Source organism: Molothrus ater, chromosome 3 (assembly GCF_012460135.2).
Source record: "Molothrus ater isolate BHLD 08-10-18 breed brown headed cowbird chromosome 3, BPBGC_Mater_1.1, whole genome shotgun sequence".
Classification (NCBI taxonomy): domain Eukaryota; kingdom Metazoa; phylum Chordata; class Aves; order Passeriformes; family Icteridae; genus Molothrus; species Molothrus ater.
Window position 1 is genome coordinate 88,628,422 of NC_050480.2, and position 15,115 is coordinate 88,643,536.

The 15,115-nt window shown below is 41.3% G+C and overlaps 1 protein-coding gene across 8 annotated transcripts in view; it reads right to left on the bottom strand.

Moving 5' to 3' along the window:
• DST (dystonin) overlaps positions 1–15,115 on the bottom strand; it is a 294,261-nt gene that overhangs the window by 189,549 nt on the left and 89,597 nt on the right. The gene's annotated exons all lie outside the window — the stretch shown is intronic.

Genomic DNA, 15,115 nt, shown 5'->3' on the forward strand with positions numbered 1-15,115 from the left:
TTCCTGGCCTGCCAGGCTTGCCCTCCTCCTCTGTGAGCTGGCATCACAGCACCTGTCACCACTGCCTGCAGTCTGCCTGACAGGGAAAGAAGAGCATGATTCAGCTGCCTGGCCACTACCTAAAGGGCTGGTTTATGGTCTCCCTTCTTCTCCAGACTTAGGCAAACATTAGCCTCCATTCTTAGGCTAATGTTTGCCTAAGTCCTGCTGGCCAGGACTAGATGTCTGTACTGAATGTTCTTATACATCTCAAGCAGTCCTAGATGCCAATGTTTAGTGAACTGAAGTTGCACATAGTGATCTCTGGTTTTGCCATCAGTCAAGCCATCCTCCACAGAAAACCTGTTTCTTACAAGTTTTATTGATATTATTTGTCTTGATTCTAGAACAAAATCTATAGTTTTACACACTAATGGCTGCTTACAGTTATATGGTAGAAGGGGAAGGACCGTCACTTCCATTGCTGCAAGCAAAACCAGCTCTGTCTTGACAAGGATGGACAGGAGATACCTACCTCTTAGTAGAGCCTGTTGCAACAGGACAAGGTGTAAGAGTTTTAAATTAAAAGAGAGTAGATTTAAACCAGATATAAGGGAGAAATTTTTTACAGTGAGGGTGGTGAAACATTGCAACAGATTTCCCAGAGAGGTGGATGCCTCATCTCTGGAAACATTCAAGATAAGGTTGGATGGGGCTCCAAGCAACCTGGTCTAGTTGAAGATGACCCTGCTCATTGCAGGGAGGATTAGACTAGATGGCCTGAAGTTGTGTCAGGGGAGGTTTAGGCTGGGTATTAGGAATAGGTGCCTCCACTCTAGATTCTGGTAGTAGGATTCTAGTAGTAGGATGGTGGCTCCCCAGGGAAGTGGTCACAGCACCAAGCCTGACAGAGTTCCAGAAGTGTTTGCACAATATTCTCAGGCACATGGCATGATTCTTAGGAATGGTGTTCCACAGAACTGGGAGCTGGACTGGATGACCCTTGTAGGTCCTTTCAAATGCAGCTTATTCTGTGATTCTGTCATTTTAAAGGTCCCTTCCAACCCAAACTGTTCTAGGGTTCTATGATGATTCTACTAAAACAAGAGTCACACCCTTTTTATTGATTAGAAGTAAATATGGCAGGAAAATAGGGTTGTGCCCAGTTCTGTGTACACAGTGGGTGCACACCCAGCATACACACAGATCCTTCAGACTTTCATGTTAGGATGTAGTGTGTTTCAGACCAACACCTAAAATGGACACAGCACATTCTCAACTGAAATAGTGTGTGAAGAAGCAGAAACAAGCATTAATATGCTGCAGAATCTAGAGTGGAGGCAAAAGAGACAGGAGAGAGAATATAATCAGCTCAAGCAGGAACAACTCAAAGCAACGCCCATGTACTGGAGGCCACCAGGAAATCCCTGAGGCAGGTGATGTAATCACTGTGGCCCTGGCAAGCTGCATGACTTGGAAACAAGGCAGAGTTTTGTGCTCACTTATTTGCAAAATTGCCCATTTTTTTCACAGGGTCAGGAAAGCAGACTACTATAATCAAATATCTGCCTTCAAAACATCAGAAGGCTCCCTTTCCATATTATAATTAATCTGAACTGATCATTGTGAGAACATGCCAAATTAGACCTTTTCTTTTGGTTTCCAGAACAGGCAAAATTAGAATAAAATCTGAACCATACTTATTTTGAATAACTGAAGTTCAGTTGTCAAGTCTTCATAAAATCAGTGTCATCACCCAGGAGTTATCAGGAATTATAGTATTACAGATCCAACTGAGGCTGTTCATACCACATTGCCTGGGAAAGTCTTTTTCAAGTACTGCTCTCCTTGCTTCTGGAAGCAGAGTTAATTAAATGCCCAGACGTAAAGCATTACTGATTTTTCAAAGGAAAATGGGAAAAGGCTCAAAAGTTAGAACTGTAAGGGGTGTGTTTAGGAGAAAAAAAGGGTCAGGCCTTAATTACCACTGAGGTCACAGATAAGTCCAAATGACAGCTGGAACAAGGCCAGCTGTGAGTTTCACAATAAACTTCAAATTCATTCTTTAAGAATCTGAGTCAATGACTGTGGGAGAAAGATCTCTTAGAACACCCACTCACTTCAGTAACAGTAAAACAATTTTCATCAAGATAATAGATAAATAGTTAAGAGTCCCTATGACTACAGTGTTCCACAGCAAATGCCATCAGCATTCAAAGAGCTGAAAAACTTCTGTGGCCACTGTTGAGATCCTGACACCCTGATGAGTTTGCCTAATGTTTCAGCTTCCTAAAACCATACTTAAGCTTGTTTTTAAAGGAAAACCTTTATTAAAAATTATACTTATGGGGGAAACATTTTTCTGTAAGTTTTGAGAACATGCATGTTTTAGTCCTTACATCTTTAAAACTTAAGAAATCACAGTGGCAATTCTAATTGCATGATAACAAATCTATGCCATAAGTAAAGAATAAAAAAAACCCTCTAATACAAAAAGATGTATTTGTGTACAAAAATAAAGATTTACTAGCCTGACACATGCTATGAGAAACACTCTAAAATTCTGAAGAGGCTGTAACAAGAGCCATGAAGCATGTAATTGTGAAAATATGAGATTTGTCAAAACATTCCCACGTGACTGATCTGCCAAGGAAGTTGCTCCTTCAAAAATCTTCAGGAGTACTTACTTTACTGTACAGATGTCTCACAATCCCCCGTGTAAGGATGAGTATGGCTCAAGACACTGCAGCCCCCTCCCCGCCAGGCAATGTGCCCCCAGCACGCTGCGCGGGACAGCGAGGCGCTGAGCTGGGCTCCACGGCCAGCCAGGGGCCACGCCAGGAGAGCAGGGAGCCAAAGCCCCGTGCACACTGACACGCACACCCACAGCTCTGGTCTCTCATCTCCTGCCCTAAACCCAAACCTTACTGCTGGGAAAAACCCCAACTCCAAACACACAGCCTGGTCACGATGCTCATTTTGCACTGAATCTCATACTACACTTCACTCATTCTGTTGAAAGCAAACAAGCACACAGGTTTATTGAAGAGGATTTGATCCTGGTGAGGAGCACTGAGGCTGTGTGCAGGAGCCGCGGGGCTGCAGGTGGTGCTGTTCCCGCAGCTCCGGGCTGGACACCCCCCTCAGGACACCCCGCCTGGCTCCCCATCACCCAGGACACCCCGCCTGGCTCCCCACCACCCAGGACACCCCGCCTGGCTCCCCATCACCCAGGACACCCCACCTGGCTCCCCACCACCCAGGACACCCCACCTGGCTCCCCATCACCCAGGACACCCCGCCTGGCTCCCCATCACCCAGGACACCTCACTTGGCTCCCCATCACCCAGGACACCTCTCTTGGCTCCCCACCATCCAGGACACCCCGCCTGGCTCCCCACCACCCAGGACACCCCGCCTGGCTCCCCATCACCCAGGACACCCCGCTTGGCTCCCCATCACCCAGGACACCCCGCCTGGCTCCCCATCACCCAGGACACCCCGCCTGGCTCCCCATCACCCAGGACACCCCGCCTGGCTCCCCACCACCCAGGACACCCCGCTTGGCTCCCCATCACCCAGGACACCCCGCCTGGCTCCCCACCACCCAGGACACCCCGCTTGGCTCCCCATCACCCAGGACACCCCACCTGGCTCCCCATCACCCAGGACACCCCGCCTGGCTCCCCATCACCCAGGACACCCCACCTGGCTCCCCCCATCAGCGGCCCGTAGCCAGGGCTGGCAGCGAGCGGGCACACACCCTCGGGCCAGGGCTCTTCTGGCCTCCTGCTCCCTTGCTAGCACAGTCTGGCAAACCCAGTTTTAGGCCTAGTGGCTCCAAAACTCATTTTCACTCTTTTCTTTTTCACTCCTTGCTTTTGACAGTCTAATAATCCACTCTGCAGGAAACAATTCTCGTGGTTCAGAGGGATTAAACGGTTCTTTCTGTAGTACTCAGGAGGAATTTTTCTGTTTGAATATGTTTCTGGATATTAATTCTCACAAGTAGCAGACACAGCTAATGTTACTCAATTCCTTTATTAAGGAATTCCTCAATCCTTTATTAAGGGATTATTAAGGATTAATAATTATTAAGGATTAATAATTATTAAATCCTAAATTAAGGATTTTTTACTAAGGAACATTTAAACAAGTCTCCTTTACAGAGTGAGTTCAACACCCCTGATCTTTGTTTATAGCAGATGTTTTCTAACTGAAGATTCATCCTTGATTGCATCCTTGAATTCATCCTTCACTGTCTCCTCTGGCCACTGCTTTACATTCTGTTATCATGACAACCATAACATCCTTCCTGTGTTCCATCTCTCTAACAGCTTGTCCTTGTATCTAAAAAGCTCAGCTCAGTCACTTTTTTTTTGCACATTAACCTTCACATTTCTGCCAGACAACTCAATCATCCATTGCTTTCACATACTCAATTTTGCCCCTGCCTTCAATTATTTCCCATGTCTCTGGATAACTATTAATCATACAATATTTGTATGGCTTTGAGGTATAAATATACTCTGGCTCAATTAAAAAAAATAATTAATATGGCCATTGCTAAATATCCTTATATTTTTCTTAACATCCCATGTTTTTGTTTCATGAAATGCATTCCAGTATTTTCCTAATCCCCAAATCAGCAAGTGTGCAATCAGAGGTATAATCTTACATATATATCAAACAGCAGGACATAAACACACACATCAAGGACTCCTTTTATGGATTTCAGTAGATGTGTGATATTTTAAACAGCATCATTGTACGGAAGAACTTTAAGCAAGTATCCTAAATGTCACAAGTCCTTCCCACTTCCTACAGGAAAAGAAAATTGGGTCCATTAACACCAAAACAGAATGAGCCAGATTGGAAGGGACCACAGTGGGTCATTTGGCCCAGCCTTCATATTGGGGTCACCCACTGCACAGGATTGTGTCCAGATGGCTCTTGAATATCTCCAGTAAGGGAGACTCCACAGTCTGTTCCAGTGCTTGGTCATCTGCAGAGTGAAGAAGTTCTTCCTATATTCAGGAGGAAGTTCCTGGGCTTCAGTTTCTGCCCATTGCCTCTTGTCCTATTGCTTGGCAACACTGAGAAGAGCCTGGTCCATCTCCCTCACACCCATCCTTTAGATACTCATACACATTGATGAGTTCCCTCTCAGTCATCTCTTCTCCAGGCTCAATCAGCCCAGCTCCCTCAGCCTTTCCTCATAAGTGAAATGCTCCAGTCCCTAAATAATCTTTTTTAACCCTCTGTTGGACCCACTCCAGGAGCTGCATGTCTTTCTTGTACTGGAGAGCAGAACTGGACACATCTCAAAACATTTTGACAAAGGGGCTCAAAGGTTCTTTCCAACCAGCATTGATCCAACCACTCAGGATATCCCCCCAGGTCCCATTCCACTTACTTATTATCACTATCACAGCACTACCCTCACTGCTATTAATCCTTGGCACAGTCTTGGTTATCTGCTTGTAAATTTGCATATTGGCATCAGCAAATCCACCTCAGTGGAGCCCCTGCAGATTCACAAGCAGAAATGCATATTTACTAACATAAAATGGATGTCTACTCCATCACTGCTACAATTTAAAGTTCTAAAATATAAAGTCACAGAGATGTCCAGCAAGTTTTAGAATCTACTGCACTGAATTAACCTTCATTTTGTGGATAGCTCAAAGAGAACATGAGGGGCTGATGCCACATGTGGCATGTCATGTGAGGTTTCCATGCCACTCCACTCATACTCCCAGCCAACAACACTGCTTGCACAAGTTGTGATTTCAAGGCACAGCATCCCCATCTCTCTTTCCCCTTTTGCACCACCATAATTCTTTTAGATTTTTCTTCAGATCACTACACTTTGTTTTGATGGTTTTGTATGTAAGACTAAAGATACTTATAAATTTCAGAAACAACTAAAACAAAGAAAGTGTGACTCACAACCAAGTGGATTTGCTCTCTTGTAACATCTGTTCTCCCCTTTTAAAAATATTTTATTTACAAAGGTATAAATGTGATAAACAATTAACAAGAATATAAAGCAAACATCACTAAGCTTCACTTTACATGGCAACCATCTCAAAGAAGGCATTTTCACTGGAACTGTAGGATTAATGCAGATTAAAATCACTAAAGTAATAAAAATATAAGCTTTGCTGAGGAATTTTGCAGCAATCAGCTTCAAGGCTCAAAAGCTGAATTATACTTCACCAGAGAAGGACTGTGCCTTACAAGGCTGTCAGAAAATAGTAAAAGTGTAAGCTTAAAAAGGACTGGACAGATCACTCAGTCTTGTGCAGTTTGGCTAAAAACCACTACAGATGCTCCTCTAATTTATTCTTGAAAATCCAAATGAAGGAAATGTAAAACACAGTACAAGTGCTTCAGTGTTTGACTACACTTACTTGGCTTTACAGAGAGGGACATTTTTCCTCACTAATCTTCAAACTAAATCTTCTGTAAAATAAACTGATGTTTTTGTTGTCCCTTCCCCTAAAGTTTGACCTCAGAAATCATGTGCTCACCAGCCTCTGCATAAACACTTTTTACATACTGAGGACACATTATCACGTCTCCCTTCAGTCTTCTTAGCTTCAGACTAAACAAACTCAAATTATCACAACCACCTCTTGATCTTCCAAGAAAAATGATCTTCTTACTACTTTGTTAGACATGGCTACAAGCCTCTTGTCCACACAGAGATCAGAAGTTAGGCAGCCAGGCTAACTTTCACAGCCAAGTGCCCACAATTGTGTCTATGAGAAAGCAGAATTCCAAGCTGCCTCCTTGTCTCCTAAGCACCATGCTGCCCACAGGCAAGGTGAAGAACTCATGGGTAGTTGCTGGAGCTCCCTGGGCATAAGCCAACGCAGCCCAGGGCAAGGAATGAATCCTGTGAGGTTTGTGGCAGGGCAAAAACGACAGCTGTTGCTGACATGACAAAAGGCTGGAGCCAGAGAGTTGCACAGCCAGAGAGAAACAGATGTACCTTTCCCTACAAAGGTGAAGTCACAGAGCTTGAAACCTCGCTTGAAGATGATGTACAGTGAGGGCAGCAGACACTGGGATGCTCCTCTCAGGGGAAGGTCCTTGCTCATGGGCATTGCCTGCCAGAGCCAGATGCTGCTGCTGCAGCACCTGACAGCACCCATGGCAGTGGCAACAGCCAAGGGCACTGGCTCTTCCCAGCACCAGCTCTAGCTGCAATTGCAGCCACTATTAATGGCAATAGCCCAGCAAGCTCTGTCAGCTATCCTTTCATCCCAATTTTGGGGCAGTGATCTGCTAAGGAGACTACGTCTGGTAGCATGTAAAAAAGTATAGACATACCATTTGCACCACTTCCCTTTGTCCACCTGCTTTCAAAGATCAGATGTTCCACAGTCTCTCCTGGGAGAGAAATCACCCTGCAAGGTCTGTAACTCCTCATTCTTTTCTTCTCATTGAGAGAGAGATCTATTATGCTTATTGTAACTGCAGACTTCTAGAAGTCTTCCCCCTCCTCTGAGTTCTTAAATAGAATGATAAAATATTACAAATCAGTGAGTTACTAACTGTTGGATAAATAAAGCTGTGTGACAAGAAAATGTCACGTACCAAATATTCTTCAATCTACTGTTTCCTTATCTGAATTTCACCCTCATCTTATTAAAACATATTTCAGCACTTTATAGAACAAAGAGACCAATGTAATTCAGACATTTCTACATTGGTCAAAACTATTTATCTTCTTCTATTCCTTGGTAATGTACTTCTAAACAATACTTCTTTTTTCTTCATATTCTGACATAGTAACAGGGTCTTTCTCCTGCGATCTTCCATGTCACATTAATTCATTCCGGACCTTGTACTTCTCTGATTTTACCCCACATTGCTTTATTAACTCCTTTATACAAACCTTTAGTCCTGCTACACTTATTTCCACTTCTTGTACAGCTCCTTTGTATTTCACACACCTTGAAAGCAGCAGTATTTCCTATACAATGTCTCCTATCTGTTCTGCCTGGCTGTAGCCTGCCTTTGTGCCTCTTACACAAACACCTTCAACAACTGCCAGACCTCCTGCATTTCTGCCTCTCCTGTATTACTCCCCCATGAGACCCTACCTGTTGCTTTCTCCAGTTCATTATCTTGCTTTTACTTCTTACTTCTCTTTTTTCTTTGAAAAGTGAGCCTGGGATTTACAACCACTTGCTTCCAAATTACCATCCTTCTTTACATTTTGAAGCAGCCCCTCCCAGCCAGTCCTGACCTATCTAACAAAGAAGCATTGATAGCAACTTTCTGAATCTGGCAGGCTGAAGGTCTCTCTGGCTGGCATTTCACTCACAAAACTTGTTCACACCAGAGGCAGCCACTGCAGCTCCTGCAGCAGGCAGGGAACAGAGCAGCAAGTGTGGTTTGCACACCTGCTTGGGGATGAGCTGAGCTGTGTCACAGAAATGCCTTTCTTACATAGGCTACTGAGGGCTCCTTTACAGGTTTTCAAATGCAGAATTCCACATTGTCCCTTCTGTCAATTATGAGGATAAATTATTTTCCCCATTGCTACACAGTTCTGTCTTTCCAATGCTAAGTTAGTGACCAAAAACCCACCATCAATTTTCTTGATACAGCTCAATGCCTCCAATCAATAGCAGCCATACTGCCCTTTTTCTTTGGCCAGAAGTGTGCCACAGTGTTTCAGTACACCCACTTCTCATCACCCTTTGTGTTTCTGACTTGGCCTCACCGTTCCTGGCCCGTACTACATGCTGTCAAATGTAACTTACCAGGGAGGAATTGTTTAAAGTACGCAAATGTAATGCTAAAAACATTAAACTCACCTCTAAAACTAATCCTCACCAGAGGAAATACACTCCAAACATGCCTGAAGTAGGTAAATAATACTAAGGTTGCCTGATAAAATATTATTCCAATTAAAATCAAGGTACTCTATGTAGAGGATCATTGTGATGCTATGTGATTATGCTGAAGTGTCCCTGTTTAAAGCACCATAAATGCCTTTAACAGAGAACACCTTTCCTTACAGGAACAACATGTTTATTCTTCTATCATGCCTTCTTAGGTCTTCACACTGTCACACATCTACACTACCTCAGGGCAAGCCTTCCTTTCCAGAGTATATGAAATATTGCTTTAGAACAAAATACTTAGGTAATGTCTGTGATTAAATGTTTGAAGTTGCTCACTGTCTGGAGTCCACATACTGGGGCAAAAACTGCTCCCACTGGAGCCAATGGCACAGTTACATTAGCCCAAAGGGAGCTAGATCAAACCCTAGTACTTCTAAACTGATATATAAATTATTATTCGATACAGATACATCAAAAGTATATAGATAAAAATAAGCCCATGCATAATTTAACAATTAATTAAAAAGTCAACACTTAATTGCAAATGCTAGAATTTTATCTCTTGCAATCTCCAAGGAACAAATAATATTAAATAAAATCTATGCTGAGAACTAATTGCAAACAATGGACTGAACAAAAAAGAGAATGAATTAATACATTAATATATTAAGTCTATAATAGGGAGCATATTGATTCTAGTGGTTCTAATTCATTGTGCAGTCATTGCATGGCAGACTTAGTTCTCCTTATACTCATTCTTTCATATAAGAGCACCTATATAAACCATTTTCTTAAAAAAACCCAACACACATAAAAGCATGTTCTCAACTCATTCAATAGGGTTGCATGCCATAAAAATATCGATATGCTCAAGCTAGCCTATATTTCATGCATATTTAATTTATTGGTTTCAGTTATTCTCTTTCCTGTTCCCAATTAGTCATGAAGTCTGAATGCATTAAAGAGGATCAAATAAACTTAAAATCTGTGGCACCATTTTTATTGACTTGAACTTGCTTATTTATTTATTTGCTTACTGGCAGAGAGATTTTTGTGATGCAATTCATCATTATCCTTTAAAAATTTGTACAATTTCCTCCTCTTTTGCAGCTTTAACTTGTGGCATTTGTCACTAGTTTTCCTCACTGTTTCCTGGTTACTTTACTCCCTCATCTAAACTTTAATTAAACACCAAAAAAGTCTCCAGTTTCCTTGCTGATCTGCTTTGCAAATGGCTACAGATCATACTAAGCAGTGTGGTTTACCTCCAAATGAAGAATTTTTGAAAAAAATGTGTACACAATGAATAAACTGCAATTGTGCATACTTCCAGGGAAAATACCAAAAACTCCTTTGCACCATTAACTGATTATGTTCTTCAAGAGTCGTTTTTATTTATTTTTTCAGAAGGGCTATGTCTGAAAGAAAAAACACTTCAAGACCTTTTAGAATTAGTCCTGAAAACAACAGGAAAAAACTTTAGGAGAAAAACTGAAAAACTGAAATATTCTTCTGTCCACCCATAAGACAGTAGGCATAGCTTGAATTCCAAAATAGAGGAGGAAATACTGATCCTTTAGCTGCACTCAATGGCTAAAGCAAGCTGGGGACCACCTTGAAGTGGAATTTTATGGAAGTTGTGCCCAACACAGTTTGCAGCAGCTGTCAGAATAAACTGGGAAGAGAGTATACAAATGAGAGTGCTCATTTAGATGCACCAGCACAGCAAGGAGTCAGTCTTAATTTATTTAACAAGGCGGGGGGGGGCTTTTTCTGAGTGTGTTTCAAAATCAAAAGGTGTTAAATTGAGAATTTTTTTAAAAGCAACTACCATTAGGCTAACACCAGTGCCTCATCCTTTAATATAAATGTAGAGCTACAAAGTACTCATTTCTAAAAGCAGAGGTGGGGAATTTTAAATAACATTTTAACTGCAGGCTGGAAAAGAAGATACTGAGAGCAGTGCTATCTAAAATGATAACCACCAGTGTCAGTAAAGTGCCAGCTTTCAGCAAGGAATGACTGAGCTCTATCAGGAATAGTCGATCCTGCTGCCATTAAGGTCATACCTGAACATTTCACAAAGCAATCGACCTAAGAGGCCATTTGCAAACCCTGTGCTGCCTGAAGGACACCCAGGAATCAATAACTTCAGGTTTCTATTCTGAATTATTCATTCGGTCTTTGCACAACAAAAAGCTGTTCTCTCTCTCACTAATGCACTACCACTGCAATACAGTACATGGTTTAAACACTGGGCTTTAAAACAACAGTTTTCAAAAGCATTTTGTCCAGCTACTTACAAAAGCCTCCTGGCTAATAACACCTTTTAAAGTGACTTTTGGAGCAACTAATGAATGTGAAGGTATGCTGCCCATTGCTCCCATCAGCAGCTTGTTTCTCCCAATGTATGGTCAGCCAAGGGTCCCAAAATCCAACCCACACTGCAAGTGGCACCAGGGGGCTGGGCTCCCTGTCAGTGCCATGGAGGGGACAGCTGTCCCTCTCCAGGGAGCTGCCCAGGCACACAGGGTGTTGCTCGAAGGCCAATTAAGAGGCTCTCTACAACTTTTTATTCCATGAAAAGGAAGAAACATTTTCCCTTGAAGGGAAGTGTTCACTCTATCACTAGCCAGTCTCTGCTTGCCTTGCCTTTAGTTTTATTTTCTGTACATCCTAAGTTCTAATAAAGAAACAAAGTATTTCAAAATAGCCCATTTAATCTCTCAGCACTCGGACCGGCACTATAAAAATATTTTTAATTGATTTGAAAAAGAAAATCAACAACAAAGAGGAATTTATCTGCTTTTATTCTGTTTTCATCAACAGCTTCTTTTATTTTCTGACTTTCATCTCATCCTCCACTGGTGTTTCATACATGCCTCACTATTTCCTTAAGTTTTGTGGTTTTGAATTCAAAGGATGTCAGGAAGAATTTCTGGGCTTTCACGGAGGCTAGATTTCTCCTTGGGCACTTTAGCACCATGAGAACACTACACTAGAATAAAAGATGCAGCCACAAATTTACCTGCTCGTGTCACATCAAGGGTTACTTACTGCTCAAGCAAGATTTAACACCCTATTTTTACAGCAGCAGCATGAAACACTTGCTGGAAGCAGAGGCTGCTTCCAAGAAGAGAGGAGACCTCTGCCCCACCACCACACTGCACTGGCATGTGAACTCTCCCTGGAAGCTCATACCACAGCAGCAGGCAAGTCTAAAGTCCAATATCTCACCTCTCCAGTCTGTATGTCAACAAGACACAAAAGATTACATTTAAACTGGAGCCACACCATCAGACAGCAAACAGTAGCCTTAGCAAGTCTAAAGCTCCAACCAGTCCTCAGAAAATCTGTTATCAATTCAAAAGAAAAATTTCAGCATTAAAAAAACTTAGTGACAGTCCACTTGACCTTAAACTGTGGAATTCAAAGATAACTTGAACAGCTGAATTTTGCAAATAACACACTGTATACCTGTCAAAAACTAGGTATCTCAAGAACACGAGCAGGAAATATTTCTGCAATGACTATGTTCCTATTTTAGCAAAGCACATAACATGCTTTACTGCTCAACTAAACTGACAAGGGACTAACACTGAATTTTAAATATTATGCACTTACACACTTTGAATCTAATGCAACCAGAGATGGGCAACAGACAGCAGAAGAGTAAATATTTATAGTCATCTGGTTCTTTGTGGTTACTCAGTAAATCCCATAAATATAGAACTTAATTAGAAGAGTGACAGTAGGCTCCTATGCCATTCCCCAGCAAAAGATGGGAACTCATAAAATTGCTGCTGACCTAGAATAAAACCTCTTAGATATATTGGTATAAAAGCATGCAAATTTGGGACTTTCTCAAGGACTGCAGGAAAATAGAAGTTTAATTAGAATGAGGAAGGAAAGCACTAAATAAGAAAGGGAAATGTGAAAAGAGATGAGAAAAGAAAGAGAAAAAACAAAAGCAAAAGAATAATCAGGGCACAGAGAAAAGAAAGAGGAAAAAGAAAGCAAAGAGCACAAATAGGAGGGGAAAAAAGATGAAATTAAAATGTGATCCATCCCCATGCCCATAGTGGGGACATGTCCACATGTGTGGTCTGGTCTTTCCCAAGAACTCTCATAATTTTCACTATCATCTTTTCTGCTTCTTGTTGGACCCTACACATGACAGACATGACTTCCTTTTACAGTCAGTGGAGCAAAAGCATTTCTAGGATAAAATTAATCTTCCTCTTAGGTAGATGTCTTAGTGGAGGAACACTGAAAAGGGCCTGTTCCCTCAGTTATCTACTAAACAAGTCTGGGTAACCAGCTCAAATAAATCTATTGCAATGCCTGAAGTGAGACAATTCCCAAATGGTTCGTCTGAAACAAGGTATTCACAGTGAATGTGCAAATATGAGTTGAATATGATTTGTATTAAATATGAGGTAGCTAGAAATGAGGGCTCAAGTTCAACTTAGGGCATTGACTAGGAGAGGGCCATTGTCTCTGCTAGAAATGCACTCATTTACTGGGCTATTTTTCTACATTCCCTCCACCTTATCATGTTAGCTTTCTATGTCCCTATGTCTTAAGACAGAGAACATTTGAAACATTGATTTTAATTTCCATACAAGTCATGGTTCTAGAAACAATGTCTAAGAACAGAAATCTGACAACTGTATCACCACTTTCAAACTGTTTCCAGAAGACAAAGTTGAGTTGCTACATAAATTCCAAGTTAATGGAAGAGCTATAGTCAAAATATATTTGTATGAACTAGAAACTCTTAAATTGAATTCTAAAGTGAGCAATTTGAGATGAAGATCAAGGCCAGCAATACACACAGTCAATAGACCCCATCTGTCTCTTCTCTCTGTATCTATTCCTCTGCAATCACCCAACCCAGAACTATTTGGAAATGAAGGCCTAAGGCCACTGACCTTGGCAAGCAATGCAAAAGGATTTAGAGTGAACTCTTTACCCTCATTTCTTTATGGGTTTAGAATCTAAATCTCTTTTAAGCTACTCCCAAGAGGTTGACAGCATGGAAATGATGACTGTGCATATTTTAGAAATGTGTAAAATGAAATTGTATAGAAATATAATTTTCAGTACACTGCTCTTCTGTAAAATAAGGCACTATTTTTAACCCATATTAAAGGATTGCTCTCCAAAAAGCTTGACATAGGCTTATCTGCATCCCACAGAAAACTAAAGCTGCATTTTTAAAATGCTTCTTTAATACACAAAAACATGAGTAGACCCTATAAACATGACAACAATTACTCTCAATTAGATGAAGAAATGCCTGATGGTTAATTTGGATATTGCATTTTACTTCCAGAGTCCTGGCAACCTTCCTGGATGCTTTTTTTTTCCTTTAATTTCTCTGAAGTATTCTACAATGGATACATTTCTTATATTATAAACATGAGGCAAAACTCATTAAAGGAAGGCTGCAGAACTGCCTTCTGTCTTTTCTTATTAGCAAGTAAAATTTTCTGCAGGGACATGGGGCCACTTGGATGTTTTAGGAAAAAAGGGAGGAGGCTTCTGCATAGAAGGGGTCCCTGGAGCAGCTGTTTCTAGATACACTATGTTTCCCTTGGGTTTATTCACAAAGGGAAACCTATTAGGATGAGCAGTTCTGTGACTCCAGACTCACCCTGCCCACAGAAAGGTTTTATGCTGCACAGAGGCTGATAGAAGGATGATGGCTGATGGCTCAGTCATGATGAGAAGGACTAAAAGATCCCTCTGCAAGAGAGGTCTCTTGCAAAAGACAAATTTGAGTCGAACTTCAGTTCCAAGCCTGGTTAGTTTCCAACATCACACCATTTCCAAGAGCTACATACATTTCAAAATTTTAAAAGATGTGAGGGAAAAAAAGGTAGTTTTAAACATCCACAACCCTGTAGAAACTCTCTTTTGTTTCAGCGTCCAATATTGCTCAAATACCTGCAAGAGTAGCCACAAGAAAGAGAGAAATAATGAAGTTGTTCCCTAAAAAACTCTATTTTTCTCTAAACATGAATACAAGGAGATCTTTCCAACAGAATTTTAACATTGCACTCATTAATTAAATCTCAACTCTGACAGTTTTTATTTTTATCAACTCAGATACATTTTTATCTAAGGTGAATTTTACATGAATTCAACCTCAGAGTGAGGGGGAATATCAAAGGAAGTTATGTCAAGTAATTATACAATCTGTTTCTCCAGAGAGAGCAAATTTAGCAAATTTGGAACTGAAGGGCCATGCAGTAAAGGTGAAC